Below are 16,808 nucleotides of genomic sequence, written 5' to 3'. Positions count from 1 at the left end.
GGAACATTTGATCATACATGTGCCATATGAAATAAGGGTTGGTGACCCTATGCAATATCGATGGATGTAAACATTTGAAAGGTATATGTTTTTTAATATTTGTCTCTTTAATGACAACTATTTAAAATTTGAAATGTGTATTTTTGCCAGATGCATGTTCGACCTCAAAAAAAAGGTTCATAATAAAGCAAGAGTAAAAGGCTCTATTTGTGAGGCGTACACTTTAGAAGAGATTTCAAATTTCTCATCTATGTACTTCGAACCTCATATTCCAACACGTTACACATGTCTGTCCCGTAACGATGATGGAGAACAAGTAACTGTAGCTGACAAGCTGTCGATATTTCAACCACTTGGGCATGCATTTGGTAGTTGCTGATCAAGGCTCTTGATAGATCGAGAGCAAGACGCAACACACATCTATATTCTTTTTAATTGCTTAGCGATCGACCCGTACATCGAGTAAGTATATGTAGACGCAACACAATTATAAATCCTTTTATGTTCTATATGTGGATACATGGCTCGGTAATATAAGTATTTGTGGTTTGCAGACGATTTGATCTGGAGTTGCAAAGAGAAGTTTCACATCTCACTAATGTAAAAGTACAAAAAGAACGTGAAACTAAGTTTGTGGAATGATTGAAACAATTGGTAAAGAAGCTAACATAAATTTTGTTCTTATAAACAACACTAAGTTACTTAATTGATCGTGATCACAATCATTGTTTATGTTTGTGCGTAGGTCTTCCATGATAATGTTAAAGATCAAGGAATATGTGATTTAGAAAATGGTCCGACAAAAGTTGTGCAATGCTACAACGGGTACATCGTAAATGGTTATCGATTCCATACAAAAGATTACGGTATAAACAAATCAACGATGAATAGTGGCATGTGTGTCAAATGAACATGATTACTACGATGTTATAGAGGAAATAATGGAGTTGACTTACTTAGGCATAAATAATAGGGTAACTTTATTCAAGTGTCATTGGTTTGATCCAACTGCAACAAGAGTCGACAACACTTCAGACATTGTAGAGGTGAATCATAAATCCATGTTTGGAACATATGAACCATTCATATTAGCCTCGCAAGCTCAAAAAGTTTATTATACTTTATATCCGAGTATAAAAAAGTCAGTTAGAAATGAATGGTGGGCAGTTTGCAAGGTGAAGTCCAAACTATACCTAAAGTATGATCAGTTACAGAAAGATGAGTTAGCGGAAGACAGCAATTACTATCAATCAGATGATGTCTATGACTTCGCTTATGGTCACGATGTTGCGCATGATATGCATGTCATATCTCCATTGGCCGATGAAACATTCATAGAGAAATGTGATCCAAATGATGTACCAAGTGGATGGGCAAACAATAAAGAAGAAAAAGAAGAAGAAAGTCAAACAAGTGACGAGGAAGAATTCTCAAGCTAGTGAGCAAAATCTTGTAATACAAACCTATATTTAAATGCATTGCAATACTTGATGTGAATGATTTGAATTATTTGAATGTATTGTAATACTTGATATGAATGAATAAGTTGTATTGCAATACTTGATGTGAATGATTAAAAGTTTTATTTGAATGTATTGTAATACTTGATACGAATTATTCGAATGCATTGTAATACTTGATGTGAATGATTTGAATTATTTGAATGTATTGTAATACTTGATACGAATGAATGAGTTGTATTGCAATACTTGATGTAAATGATTTGAATTATTTGAATGTATTGTAATACTTGATACGAATGATTCGAATGCATTGCAATACTTGATGTGAATGCTTTGAATTATTTGAATGTATTGTAATACTTGATGTGAATGAATGATTTGTATTGCAATACTTGATGTAAATGATTAAAATATTTATTTGAATGTATTGTAATACTTGATACGAATTATTTGAATGCATTGTAATACTTGATGTGAATGATTTAAATTATTTGAATGTATTGTAATACTTGATACGAATGATTCGAATGCATTGCAATACCTGATGTGAATGATTTGAATTATTTGAATATATTGTAATTTATATAATGAATGATTTGAATTATTGCAATACTTGATGTGAATGATTCGAATTATTTGAATGCATTGTAATACTTGATGCGAATGATTTGAATGCATTGCAATGCTTGATATGAATGACTTGAATGCATTGCAGTACCTGATATGAATGATTTGAATGTATTGTAATACTTGTTGTGAATCATTTGAATGTATTGCAATACTTGATGCGAATGATTTGAATTATTGTAATACTTGATGTGAATGACTTGAATGTATTGTAGTACTTGATGTGAATTATTTGAATGTATTGTATGACATATGTTATTTGTTAGAATATGGTTTGTGGATGTTACAGTGGTCACTCATCCAGTAGTAGCCCGGCCCAGCCTTCATCTTCACGGGCTCCTGTGATAGGTATATCATTTAGCTAATTGAATGCTTGATTAGTTCAAATGCACATTCTGAGAATTTCTAACGTATTTTTTTACAGATGATGTTTCGTCTGTACACGACCCACCTACACCAGTTGATCACACAAGTCATCAGCCAACACAGGAAGCAGGGTCTTCTCAGTCTGGCACAAGAAAACTCATTCGAATAGTGTATATCGATAATCGACCATAAGTATTTTGTTTTCAATTATTGCATATCTTATAAATATTTTATATTGATATTTACTGTATATCAATTCATGTGTAGCACGAGGTTTGAGCCACAAGAAGTAGTACGAGAGATTAGGAATTCACTTATTCAATATCTACTAGGACCGATTGCTCAATGGAAAGAGTACCCAAATGAGGTGTTAGACAGATTGTGGTCTTCATTCACGGTATACAGTTGTTCCTCATAGTTAATGTGTTTCATATTTAATTTTTTTAAGTAATGTCTACTAACTTTCTAAAAATATTTGTAGGCTTTGAATCGCTTCGCAACTACGGTGGAAGAAAATGATGCAAGGAAGGTGTGGGAGAAGGTGGCTGCCAATCGATTTGCAGACATGCTGCACAATATGAAGACTGCAGCAAAAAAAACATCTGGCGTAATAGATAATCCACTACAGTGGAAGGGCCATGACCCTATTTATATCAAGAGAGATTATTGGGATGAAATGTGTGATAAGTGGGCGGGAGATGCATTTCGAAATTGCTCTGCGAAGGCTGCACAAAATCGAGCGAAAATGCCCGAAGCTCATCTACACACAGGTGTATCTAAGACATTTGGGAGCCACCTGAAGAAAATGGTTATTCATCAATATATAATATTAATTTTATAAGTATTGTTACAAACTTGTGAACTAAATCTTTTGTCATTTAACTTCGCAAGAAGCAGAAAAAGGAGGCATTGTACCATATAAGAATGTGTTTGTTGAAACACATAAACGAAAGACTACGAGAGTCTTCGTATCAAAGAAGGCGAGAACGACAACGGTATGTATTTATTCTATTAATAATCATTGTAATATGCAAGTTATCATAATGTTGTCATTAATTATTAATGCATACTATAAACATTATTTTGTAGGAGGCATATGAGCAACAGATGGTAGAGCGATATGACGATGACGCTACTCAGCATCCATCATTTGATCCTGCAGCAGGTGAACCCAAAAAAGGTCATGTGTTCGGGTTTGGGAGTAATCTGAACACTTCACCAGTTATTGCTTCTTCCAGTTATGGCTCACAGACTTCTTTCGCCGACATAAGCTCCAAGCAGCAGCCTATTCTTTCTGGTGATGATGTACGCTAGATCATTAAGGACATAATGAATGACTACTTCCATGACACTGTCGCCCCCTTTCTTCGAGATGAGATCAAGAATCTTGTGCTGAAAAGGGGATCTTCGATTGCAGGTCTCTCTTAGGTATAATCACATATTCAGTTTTTTGTCTGCCTTAGAATACATAAGAGCATAATCAAATCACATATATAACTTTTGCCTGCCTTAGAGCACATATGAGCATGATAAAATCACATATAGAGTTTTTTGTCTGCCTTAGAGCACATATGAGCATGCTATAATCACATATAAAGTTTTTTGCCTGCCTTAGAGCACATATGAGCATGATAGAATCATATATAAAGTTTTTTTGACTATCTTAGAACACATATGAGCATGCTATAATCACATATTCAGTTTTTTGACTGCTTGAGAACACATATGAGCAAGTTATAATCACATATTCAGTTTTTTGACTACCTTAAAAGACATGAGCATGCCAAAATCACATATAGAGTTTTTTTACTACCTTAGAACATATATCATTCATGATAGAATCACATATAAAGTTTTTTTTTGCCTGCCTTAGAGCACATATGAGCATGATAGAATCACATATAGAGTTTTTTTGTCTACCTTAGAACACATATGAGCATGTTATAATCACATATTCAATTTTTTGACTGCCTTAGCACACATATGAGCATGATCGAATCACATATATAGCTTTTTGTCTGCCTTAAAGCACATATGAGCATGGTAGAATCACATATAGAGTTTTTCTAGCTGCCTTAAAACTCATCTGAGCATGATATAATCGCATATAAAAAAAATTTAATGTCTTAAAACACATATAATTCATGATAGAATCATATATAGAGTTTTTTGCCTGCCTTAGAGCACATATGAGCATGATAGAATCACATATAAAGTTTTTTATTGCCTTAGAACACATATGAGCACATGATAGAATCACATATAGTGTGTAATTTATTTCATTATATTTTGTTTATTAATACTGACTATTCTTTTCTTGTGTAGGCTGCTAGCGATAATCAGCGTAGCGGAGTTGAAGGGACAGATAAAGGCAATGAAGAAGAAGACGCACAAAATCTTGGCGATGATTAGAGAACTGTGTTGAAGAAGTTCTATTTTTTTTGTTTCTTAAATGTAATTGTTGAATTGTAAACAATTAAACTTGTTAATTTTAAGGTGGAACAATTAATTGTTGTAGATTCCTTTTATATGGAATTTTTTGTGTAGTTTGTTTTTTATTTACAGGAAATATAAATTGTATTGTTCTCGGTATTTAATTTTTAAATAATTTTTTTTTATTTTTTTTCGTGTTTGCGATGGATTAGCGACGGAACCATCCGTCGCTATGCATATAAATCTAGCGACGGACGTAAATCCGTCGCCAAGCCAAGGTCGTCGTTTAGTACCAGCAGATTGGCGACGGAATGCATCGCTCGTTATTCCGTCGCAATTTGCGACGGACCTGGTGACGAAGTTATTTCGTCGCCAGTTAGCGTCGAAAAATTTGCGACGTAAGCATACAATCACCTCGTCGTCGCTAAGCCAGTTAGTGACGGAATGTGATCGTCGCTAATCCACTGCTTTGTTGTGGTGCTCCTCCCACCTCGTTGTTGCCTCTTGTGTCTTGTCCCTCCTTGACCAGATGCACCACATGCACAGCTTGGTCGTCGTCCACAGTATCGCCCAGCACGACCCCTTCAACTCGGCTTTTGCCCCCCATACTGGTGGATGGAGGTAGTGATGGAGGAGATTCGACAACTGGAGTTCTCCGAGAATTGCTGGAATCCAATAGGCTGGAAAGAAGGGGAAAGAAGGCGAGATTGGTTGGGTGGTGGTGCTGAATGGAGGTGGATCGAAAGAGAGAGAGAGAGAGAGAGAGAGAGAGAGAGAGAGGAGAGAGAGAGAGAGAGAGAGAGAGAGAGAGAGACGGTGCCCCTCTGCCTTGCTCAATCGATGGAGAGAAGCATCGATGGGCGCAGTGCGCCCGTCGATTTATTTTTTTATGTTCTTTCAGTTCTTGTTCTTTTGTAATGAGGGCTGGAGCAAAAATTACACATCAAAATGAACGTGGCCGACGCGTGGAATGTCGTCCGCCGCGTCCAATGTTTGTTGAAAATCGTTGTTCCCAGCGTGATTTTCGTCTGAATCACGTTGGGAGTGGCCCTTGGTTTGGGAGAGACCCAATAGCACAAGTGCCTTCATCGAACTGCCGTGACCTCCTCTGAATTACGAAGAACCCACAAATTAGGGCCTTCTCTTTGGATCTGTTAAGGGGACAATGCCCAGGAATTTTAAATCGCCAAAACAATGACCATACGTACAACAGGCTAAAACCAGCACAACCAGGTTTCCAATCCAAGGTGTGGTTTTTCCGTGTAATAAATGAAAAAGGCTACACACTAGGGTTACAAACAGGTCGGATTCAGGAAGCCAAATTTGCAAAATTTGGGTGTCCCAGATCTGAACCAATCTGACTTCCCAATGTATTTTGGGATCCTAAATACGATCAGTTTGCGTCCCTACTACACACTGTGCATTGGACTTACGGAAAGTCCACTGACATACTTTGCTTGGATCACATAGCTCATGATGTATAAATACCTTAGTTTTCAAATTTATGTATTGAATTTGGCCCATGCAAGTAGACACTGAATCTCAAATGCACACCAAAATCAGGATCTTAGATTCACCTCTTACACGACACAGTTACCTTTATCACTAATTTCAGATCCAAGGTATTCAAACACCACATAAATAACATCCCAAGTCACCAAACCATCTGCTTCAGTTGAGCAATGTCAAATGGGTCACGACTCGATTACTTAGGATCAATGATTGCAACTACTTGATGTATGGTGCAAGTGCATTTGTTCTTAGGATTCAAGAAACACACTGCTCCACTTGTGTTTCCTGTTATGACGTTAGGGAATGGTGACGCATAATGAAAGGTGTACATACTGGACGGGACAACCATAGGTATGACAGGCTGAACCAGCGTGAACAGATCTTTGTGTCGGGTGCGGATTCTTTGGTATATAAACCGGAAAAAAAGGTGTACATGCTGCTGGATTGTAAGAACAAAAGATGGTGAGCAATGCTACCTGAGGCAGATTATTGATGAGTATTTCAATGAGATACAGCTTATCAAACCGTTTGAGGAAGCCTATGTTCTCCTTTGGTCGTTCAAAAACTGTTGAAAGTGGGTGCAAATTAAAGGTGAGCATTCAAGCCATGATGTCAACTGAAAACATCAGAGAATAAAAAATATTACACACAAGGCACAAGTGCACTAGCAGATAATGAGCCATGCCTGGCACCATCAACGGCAGGAGGCAAGTAGCACCCATGTGCATGTGCCATGACCAACATAAATAGCCAATCTTTCCAATCCACATATATATATATATATTAATGACAAAGTTCCCCGTGGGTAAACTCCAGGTGGGGTCACCGATACTCGAGCCCTTACCGAGCCCACCAGTGAAACATCCAGTGGGAGTCAACCTGGGATGAAGGGGTCAGCACCTTCTCCCAAGGCCACAAACCACTCGGTCAACCCGAGCAGGTGTCTTCCAATCCATACTTATCAACAGGAGCAAGCATCTGTTAACCACTGACTGACAGGCATAACTTATATTTTGCAGCATGTCCACAACACAAGCAGCAGATATGCGCACATATGCAGGTGAACATGCATGCACTCTTACACACGTGAACATGAATAGCTAATTTTTACCCAGTTGAGATGATGCTCAAACAACAAACATTTTCTACCAACATGGACACTTAAGATGCACACAAAAATTAAAAAGAACAAGTCTTTAATATGGAGTACAAGGTTGATGTTCAAATGCATGAACCACATGCATCCCACTTCATTGATGAAACATATACCGTATGAATACAAATATATATATATATGGTCACCCGAAAAAGCAGAGTTTGCTTTCAGTGTTGAGATTACATAAAGATGACCATATCACGGGACAAGTAGGATAACCAATGCGAATATGCAATTGCTTGTTCACTGTTCTTTCCATATCCTACTTGTTACTCTGAGCTTCAGTTCTTTCCTATCACCACCCGAGAAGAAAAGAGCCATGTTTCTCTGTATAATCAAGCCATCATAACTATCTTTAACTTTCCTATGGCTGTCTCTGATGCTTCTAGGAACTCCTTGCCACACCATCTTCCTTCCATTAGCTCCAACCTCTAGACTGTAACTATAGTTCTTGGCCTCACTATCATCTCCCATGAAATGGAGAAATGCGATGTTGACGGGTACCATCCTAGCTGAAAAGGCTCAAAGTGCCAACAGAAGTACTGCCCAAAGCAACTAAACACCTGATTTATTGATCACAATAAAAATTAATCCCATGAACTGATAATGATAAGATGAGCAGTCAAATCACAAGCATATGTGCATGAGTGCAGTCAAGCACATGCATGCATAAGTACATCATGTATGGTGCTCCTTTTATGCTTAAACATGCAATGTCAATACAGGTTTTGAATGAATTAGAGGTTTTTCAGTGACCTGTAACATTTTCTCAACCCCAGTAACACTACACAGAGAAAACTTGAAGGCATCCTTAATGTTAATATGTAATCAAAACCAGAAGCAAATACATATATACATTCATTCATGCAGGTGGGCAAAAGCACAAAAAAATAATGTGTTTAGGCTGTACATTGAATGCAGGAACCTTCAGAAATGTGCATGCATGCACAAGCAACACCGGAAGAAAAATGAAAGAGATAAATGTTGGAATGAATACTATACCGTAAGCATCCATGTTGCATTCTCAACCTCATGCGGATTGGACTTAACATATTGATGGTTGAAAGTGCTTCCATTATGCATGGCAACCTTATGATCAGCTTTGAGATGAGCTACCAATAAAGGAATATCACCAACAATAGTGCACTCAGAACCAGCATAGGGGCAGTTATAGGGTCTGAATAAACATTGTGATTCATGTTTTAACTTGCTTTAGTATGGATATATGCCCATACATCCAAAACTCTGATACTTGCAAGGCAATTCAAGAGAAGCTGCCACCTTCTCCAACGCCAGGCACCTTATGTTCCCAAGTTCATGCCTGCATGTTGGACATCTGTTGTGCACCCTTGGTTTGCATCCAGAACATAATGTGTGCCCATTCGAACACTGCAAACATAAAACTCAACTTTTCAAGGCACAAATAACATTACTAGGTACAAATCAAACACAATTTTTATTATTATTAACAAGTTAAAATAGTATAAGTTCAAAATATGTTCAGGCGATCATCCTTAAACAACAACACCCAAGATAGCTATCATATCCATTACCTTTAGCTTCAGACTGACGCATGCAAGAGACTAGTTCTTAGAAGTATCTTCCTCAAACGCAAAAAATGACAGAAAGAATATATAGAAGATACAATGTTCAAACCAAATGATGTTGAAGCAAGTCTAGCAACTATCTTGTTAATTTATATGAAGTGCATTTACATGGAAAGTTCGTTAACACACACTCAAAGGACATGTACTATTCCAAAAACCTAGAATCTAGGATAGGAATGATCATATCTTGCCTACACCACATAGGCAATGATTTCTCGATCCAGTTGTAGATACGTCCTGACAGCTCAAGCAATGAAAGTTTTTTGCTCCAAAATGTCTACATCTTTTTGTTAATTCCAGAAATGCTCAAGATTTTGTAAACTGACAGCATGCACTGATGGAGACTATGAGTTTGCTTTCTTTCTGGGGCATCATCTTTGTTGCTTATACATCATTTTGCATTAGGAAACAATCTTAGTCAGGAAAAATGTTACACAGAATTAGTCATATCTTTCCAATGTGTGCAGGCAATGATGACAGGTAAATCGGATATCATGTGAAGGAAAGAAACTTAATCAAAGCTTTCAGCAATGAGGAACATCGAGGACCTAGTGCATGTTGGACAGAGTTTGTGAAGACAGCAAGAAAGATATGGCCAACCTACAACATAGCAAACACTAAGCAGAAGTAAACTAGATATAAGGGAAAATACTACAGTGCATCGAACCTTGTACTAAGTTGGAATGGTTGTGGAAATGGAGTGACCACAAAAACATATTTGCCAAGCATATCCAGCTGGTAGCACCTTAATCCCGGTTTCTATATATCCTTCAAAGCTGAAATACAACAACTGAATAGTGCATAACTTATGGTGAGGGCTCTACATAAGGGAACAAATCTCTCCCTCTCTCTCTCTCAGGAGCGTCTTTAGGATCATTATGGATCCTACCAAGGTAACCCTCAGCAAGTAGACTTGTGTGTTTATCTGACTTACTGTAGAGCAACAAGGCATAAACTTCATCCTGCTCTATGGCCAGCAGAATCTTCATTCATAGCAAAAGGAGACTGTCAATGACATGAAATGGTGATTTCACAAATTCATCAGGATTACTTCATGTCACAAACTAAAAACAAATATTGGCTGGAGTCTGGACTCAAGTCATGCAACTTTCCACACACTCGTAGGAGTGCAAGTTGATAAAATATGTTGGATGGATCCACATACTGAGAAGCACATAAGACAAATGACATTGTTAGGTAAGATAATTGAATACCGTGCATGATGTTCAAGGCTCCTGCAAGAACTGCTAGATCAGGAACTATGAGTCATCAGCCAGCATATATTGTCAAGTATTTTAATATGAATCAGAACTTAATAAAATATATTATCTGTTCATCAAAGGTGAGTTTCCTGTGATAATTTCATTTATCCAGCATAGGATCTGTAAATTTTCACTCTATGTGCCTTTGGCCAATTGAGTTCAACAGTGATTTCTTCTGTCTTGAAAATGGACCAATATTTTCATCAGAAGGAAAAAACCTCCACAAAGATTAAAAGTGTCATGAAGTAATGATCAAAGGCAACAAGAGGTAAAAATGACAAATGATTAAAACATAAAAATAACGCTAAAATACCCATTTGATCAAAACCTTGAACATGTGACAATGTGATAATTGTCTGGACCAGTGTTATAAAAAATGTGCCTTGAGGCTCAAAAGGCGTGCCTCGCCTTGAGGCGCGGCCCTCTGTGCCTCAAGACGCAAGCGTGAGGCGCAAAAAAAAGAATTTTTTTTTTCAACAAGATTTCTGAAGCATATGTTTATTCTTTTGAAAGTTTTCTGCTGCAAAGTTGGTTAGTCCATCTTATGCTATTAGTTACATTAGGGTTGTTTCACTGCAGTCTATACAACTGTTCTTGCTTTCTCAATAGCATCCAAACTGGGAGTGTTGTATTTTGCACGTTGTCTCATAAAAAGATGCAAATTACAGTTGGATCAGTAAAGAGAACCATAGCTTCACTGGTTAATTAGCTTATAGAAACGTAGTTTTCAACACATAATTTGACAAGTTGGGTTTGATCCATAAGAAACCGGATCTCAAACATAAGCCCAAGAAAAAATTTGTTCTGGGGGGCGCTTCCCCCAGAGACAACACCCCCCCCCCCCCCCCGCTGGCCGCACAGCGGGACCCACTCCGGGGGAACCCTCGGACCCCCCTCCTGTAAGGGAAAAAACTCTGAATCAGGCTCCACAACTCATCACTTATGTCATAAAAAAATATCAGATCCCTTTTCATGTTGGGGATCACTCTGAGCACATGCAAACAAACTTATTTTATGGCATAATAATGTAAATGCTCGTGATACTAAGCATTTAATCAATTTTATCAAACTTTAATTATTCCACAATACAATAACTAAGTTCTTTGTGGCTAAATTTACATCTACTGTCATGGTTTGATGCTAGGTGTATGATATACTGTCATGGTTTGATGTTAGGCTTTATATGTTAATCTCATATTTTTTAGAATAATCTCATATATTTTAATTTTTGTTAGTTAATCTCATATATTTTCCAGTTATGTAATCAATTTTTTAGTTACTTTTAAATGTTAATCTCATATTTTTTAGAATAATCTCATATATTTTAACTTTTATAGGTTAATCTCATATATTTTAACTTTTGTAGTTTAATCTCATATATTTTAACTTTTGTAGGCTAATCTCATATATTTTTTAGTTATGTAATCAGTTTTTAGTTACTTTTATATGTTAATCTTATATTTTTTAGTACTTATTTGAGATTTTCTATTTCTTATTGGTTGTTATTTCATCAATAAAGTATTTCTTTATTTATTTGTATTTTTAGATATTTTTATAATTTTTTAAAAGTTTTCAAAAAAATTTTAAGGCTTATGCTTTACACCTCGCCTCGGTTTTTGGTGGAGCGCCTCGCTACACCTCAACGCTTTTCACAACACTGGTCTGGATCCATGTGATTTTAATTCTAAAAGCACACACACGGGGCATCAAGAGATGAAAAATCAAGACGATGAACTATTAAGACATCAAGAAAATGTTAAAGTACCACATATGACATTAAGTCGAAACACGACCTTGTGAAAATTGTTTCAATCAATATAACCTTTTAGTTCTGAACACAGACAGACAAACACATGCCCACGCACATACACACACACCCAAATAAAGAAGAATTTCCATAAAACCTTTATCAACAAAGACAAGCTTAATACAAAATAGCTTAATACAAAATAATGCATACGAGCGCAAATTTCTAGAATAACAAGAAAGGTTCCTTTACTAGATCAATCTACATATTCCTTAAGATACAATCCAGCACATCAGAACCTAAAAACCAGATTCCATGTTACAATCATATCGTACAGCATATAATATAGTTATCGCCTATCAAAAAACATATAATATAGTGATGAAATTACCATAGAAAAAATCATTTGGTGTAATAAAAGAAAGCAATTAATCAAGTCAAACCTGATGGATTGGAGGATACATAGCATTCAAGCAGACAGGGCACTCTAATAGTTCCCACACGCTACTTGCAACAGTCAGGTTCTGCTCTGGTGCAACATGTTGAATTGAATCATTCACAAGTTCACTGACCTCAAGCATGTCATCACTCTGGGGAGGATTTATAAGCTCTGGGTTACTTTCTCGTAAGTCATCCAGGCAAAAGTTTACAGAACCCATTGCATACAAATGAAGAAGCCAACTGTATACAGAAGAAAAAGAAAAAGTTACAACATTTTGTTAAGGCAAATATGACATCTTCGGAATTGCCTTATGTAAATTTATAAATTATGTTTTTGTAAAACTGAATTGCTCTCTCTCTCTCTCTCATGTGTGTGCCCGTGTACACACACAACAGAAACAATCATTGAATCACAATAGACTAGCACATGTTGCATATAAAAAAAGGTAAATATTGGCTACTAATGAAGGTAAGGAGCTAATGAGTAGAAATCATTCTTTCATAAAAAATTTCCAATTTTTCATAGGTCAAATATTACGGATGTGATCTACATGATTTATTTAGTACGAAACTTGTTTTGAATCATGTGATTATGACAAGTAATTAGGTTTTTAAAGGGGTTCAAAATCGACGGTCTACAATGTGCCAAAATTTCATAACTTAAAAATCATGTTTTTACATCAGAAAAACACGGTTCAAAGCTTGAACCTTAGCAAACAAACCATTTACTTTCTAAACATTCTTTATATGACACCTTTCCATCAACATCTACCTGCTCCCAATAAACTATCACAAAACATGTTACTATGCACAGGTAACGGTTTCAAAATTCCAATGCAATCAAAGGAATGACAGATAAAAAGGATTATGTGATCTATTACAATGATCAGAATGCACTTAAACAATGGTCATTTCCAAACATACAGTGGTTACAGAGATACATTTATCGTCAATTTCAGGCAATTCATTGTGGATGACAAATAGCCAAAGAGCCGTGTTCCCTTTTCCCCATTCCTCAGAGGAAAGTTTGATTCATTTGTCAGCCATCACTTCTTCCGTGAAGTGTTCCTTTTAATGCAAGACAACCAGTTTGAACTGGACCATAGAATAAGATATAAACATAAACTCTCGATCTGACTAGATCTTGTTTGAAATATAAACAAGTGAACTTTCATACTCATGGGTTCTAAAAGAGTAGAATACATAAGTCATACAAGGATCAAAATACCACAAGCAACAAATGAATCCCTTCTAACAAAGCAAAGACCAATTCAAACACCCACATTACTCTGTGGAAGGATTGCATTCTCCTAAACTACTTTTCCATCTCTGGAAAGATGTAGATTTTGAAAAAAGAAAGGAAGATCCTTGAACCCAAAAGTACCATGAAATTCCTAAAATAACAAAAAACAAAATGATACCAATTACAAAAGCAACACCAAAATCAACGCCATCCCCACCATAGGAAGAAAACATGATCCTGATTTGCTTAAACCGATAAACACAAACCAACAACGAGTCCCCAAACTCAAGACTAAACAAGAAAAAAGGAGAAACCATAAAACTTATTTTGGAAAAGAAATCACTTTTATAAAAAAACAGCGCCGCATTTCGCAATTAGCATTCAAAGACACCATAAGAGGATTAAAATGAATGAAATACTTCTCATTCATAAATAACTTGAATAAGACCAACAAAAAGAAAAAACACCCCAAAAAAACCACCAAAAAGAATAAAAAAAGGAACAAAACCACTAGCCACAACATACCTCGATGTATATATATCAAAGAACTACTGAGAGGAGACAAATCCTAACCGTCCATAATGGGAAGAAGCACCACCACCACCACCAACCACCCAATGAAGCGGAACCCTGACACTAACCCTAACCGCAGAAACAATGGAAAGATCGGAACAAGGGAACTATTTTTTTGCCTCCAATAAGGGAACAATAAATAAGAAGGGGCGTCCCACTCTCTTCGATTCAGAATTCGAATTAAAGTCGTGGGGATGATGGGACACGAGAGATGGTGCGCCCCGAAAGACCACAAAGGATGATCTTTTCGAATTGTAATCCCTCGCTCGACTTCGAGTTTTCGAAATGGATCGATGGGTTCTCTCAAAACAGAAAAGGGATCGGTGGGTAGAGAGAAAAATACGAGAGAAAGAAAGGCGCCAATAGCACGCTACCACCGCACAGAATGAAAGTCATGTTCCTCATTAATTCCCTGGTCAGATACTCAGATCATCTGATCCTCTGGCTTGTATTTTCTTTTTCTTTTTTTATAAGTTTTTGTTATTAGTTGTTCTGAGGAATTTTGCCTTTTGGGACTTTTTGATTGTTAATATTGTGTTGTGGGTTATAAACTTATGAGGGGTATGAATTTCACACCCATTTTGGCTGTTGCTGTGGGGATGAATGATCCAGTGATCCCCATTAGTATCTTTGGTCAGAACTCACTCACTCCCTTTTGGCCTTTTTCACTTTTTCCGTTTCATTTGTTTGTTTTTGTTGCTTAACTTTTATTTTTTGAGTTTTGAATTTTTGGGACACTTGTTATGCAATAACATCTTGTTGGTTATCAGGTGTTTGAATTTTTGAAATCGCCATCCTTTTTATTGTTGGTGTGAGTGAATGACTCATTGGGGGGCTGACCTACCTTAACCATTATGTCATTTTCTAGGTTTCAGATAGCTAACAAATTCTTTTCCTTTTTTTTGTTGTTTATTGTTACGAGAGATTTACCTTGGGAAAGAATATGACATGGAATGGATTTTCAAATTTTGAGATGGTGTTCTTCTGGTTTGGATGTAAATATGCCAACCTCATTTTCTTGGTGACATTTCTAGGAATAGCAAGATTAGACCTGGGGTGATGCATAGGGAAGTGAATAAATGGAAAATGGGGCAGATTTACCCGGGACACAGGTAGAGTGGGTGCTGGGTTGGGCTTGGGTTGGTAATCTCCACATTTCTTGGGTTTAATTGAACTAGTTGGAATTATATATAATTAGGAAAACTTAAAGATGTAAACTAATAAAATATGTAAATTGGTATGAATTAAAAAATTTATAGATTTTTTGTTGATGGTATAGTGATGGATGAGCTTACGAGATCAATTCAAGAAAATATGTCGTGGTGTATGTTATTTGTTGATGATATTGTTTTGATTGATGACTCTAGAGTTGGGGTTAATGCTAAGTTAGAATTATGAAGACATACATTGAAAGCAAGAGGTTTTAAGTTGAGTAAGAGTAAAACAGGATATATGGAATGTCGGTTTAGTAAGCAACAAAGTAGTGATGGGAGTGTAGTGAAGCTTGGTGAGCAAGAAATACCGGTGGATGACTGTTTCAAATATTTGGAATCTATCATTCAAAAGTATAAAGAAATTGAGATGTAAATCATAGGATAAAGGTTGGGTAGATGAAATGAAAAAGTGTCTGGAGTGTTGTGCGATTGTAAAATGTCATTGCGGTTGAAGGAAAAGTTTTATAGGACAACAATTAGGCCCACTTTACTATATGATACGGAATGTTGGGTTGCCAAGAGATATCATATTCAAAAAATGAGTGTAGCTGAGATGCGTATGCTTAGATGAATGTGTGGAAATACAATAAAAGATAAGATTCGAAATGAGGAGATACGTAAGAAGGTAGGTGTTGCATCTATTGAAAATAAGATGAGACAGAATCGTTTACGGTGGTTTGGACATATTCGGTGAAGGCCTAATGATGTTCTGGTTAAAAGGATGGAGAAATGGAAAAATATATTCGTTAAAAGAGGTCGGAGTAGGCCTAAGAAGACTTGGATGGAGATGATAGGAAATGATATGAATGCTTTGAACCTCACCGAGGACATGGCATTGAATAAAAATGATTGGAGGAAAAGGATTCATGTGGAAGACCCAGAATGATTTTCTTTTTTGGTTCATATCGCCGACCCCAATTGTTTTGGGATGAAGGCGTAGTTGTTGCTGTTGTATAGTTTTTGTTTGCAAATTTAACCCTGCAGATACATTCGGTATGGTTCATTTGCTTGAAATCAATTATTGAATAATCATAATGGGATCAAGAAATATATATTTTCTATTTTTGTATATTTATAAAAATTCTAAGCCATTGATTTTCAAACCTTAAAATATATTTAGTATACATGGTTATCAGATGGTTCAAGAGTTTAATCAAATGGTTC

At 36.5% G+C, this 16,808-nt stretch overlaps 1 long non-coding RNA gene and 1 pseudogene across 2 annotated transcripts in view; both read right to left on the bottom strand.

Moving 5' to 3' along the window:
* The window catches only part of LOC149814395 (uncharacterized), a 202,812-nt gene that overhangs the window by 147,451 nt on the left and 38,553 nt on the right, over positions 1–16,808 (bottom strand). The gene's annotated exons all lie outside the window — the stretch shown is intronic.
* LOC149814396 (E3 ubiquitin-protein ligase DIS1-like) lies at positions 7,666–14,470 on the bottom strand (annotated as a pseudogene). The gene is made up of 4 exons (XR_016427981.1): positions 14,383–14,470; positions 12,617–12,854; positions 8,560–8,946; positions 7,666–8,120 (listed from the first exon to the last, which is right to left on the bottom strand). The product of XR_016427981.1 is annotated as an E3 ubiquitin-protein ligase DIS1-like (transcript).

The sequence above is a fragment of the Nuphar pumila genome, chromosome 15, assembly GCF_984573655.1.
Source record: "Nuphar pumila chromosome 15, dmNupPumi1.hap1.1, whole genome shotgun sequence".
Taxonomy (NCBI): domain Eukaryota; kingdom Viridiplantae; phylum Streptophyta; class Magnoliopsida; order Nymphaeales; family Nymphaeaceae; genus Nuphar; species Nuphar pumila.
Note: the sequence above shows the minus strand (reverse complement) of the source record. Positions and strands in the feature narration are given on the sequence as shown.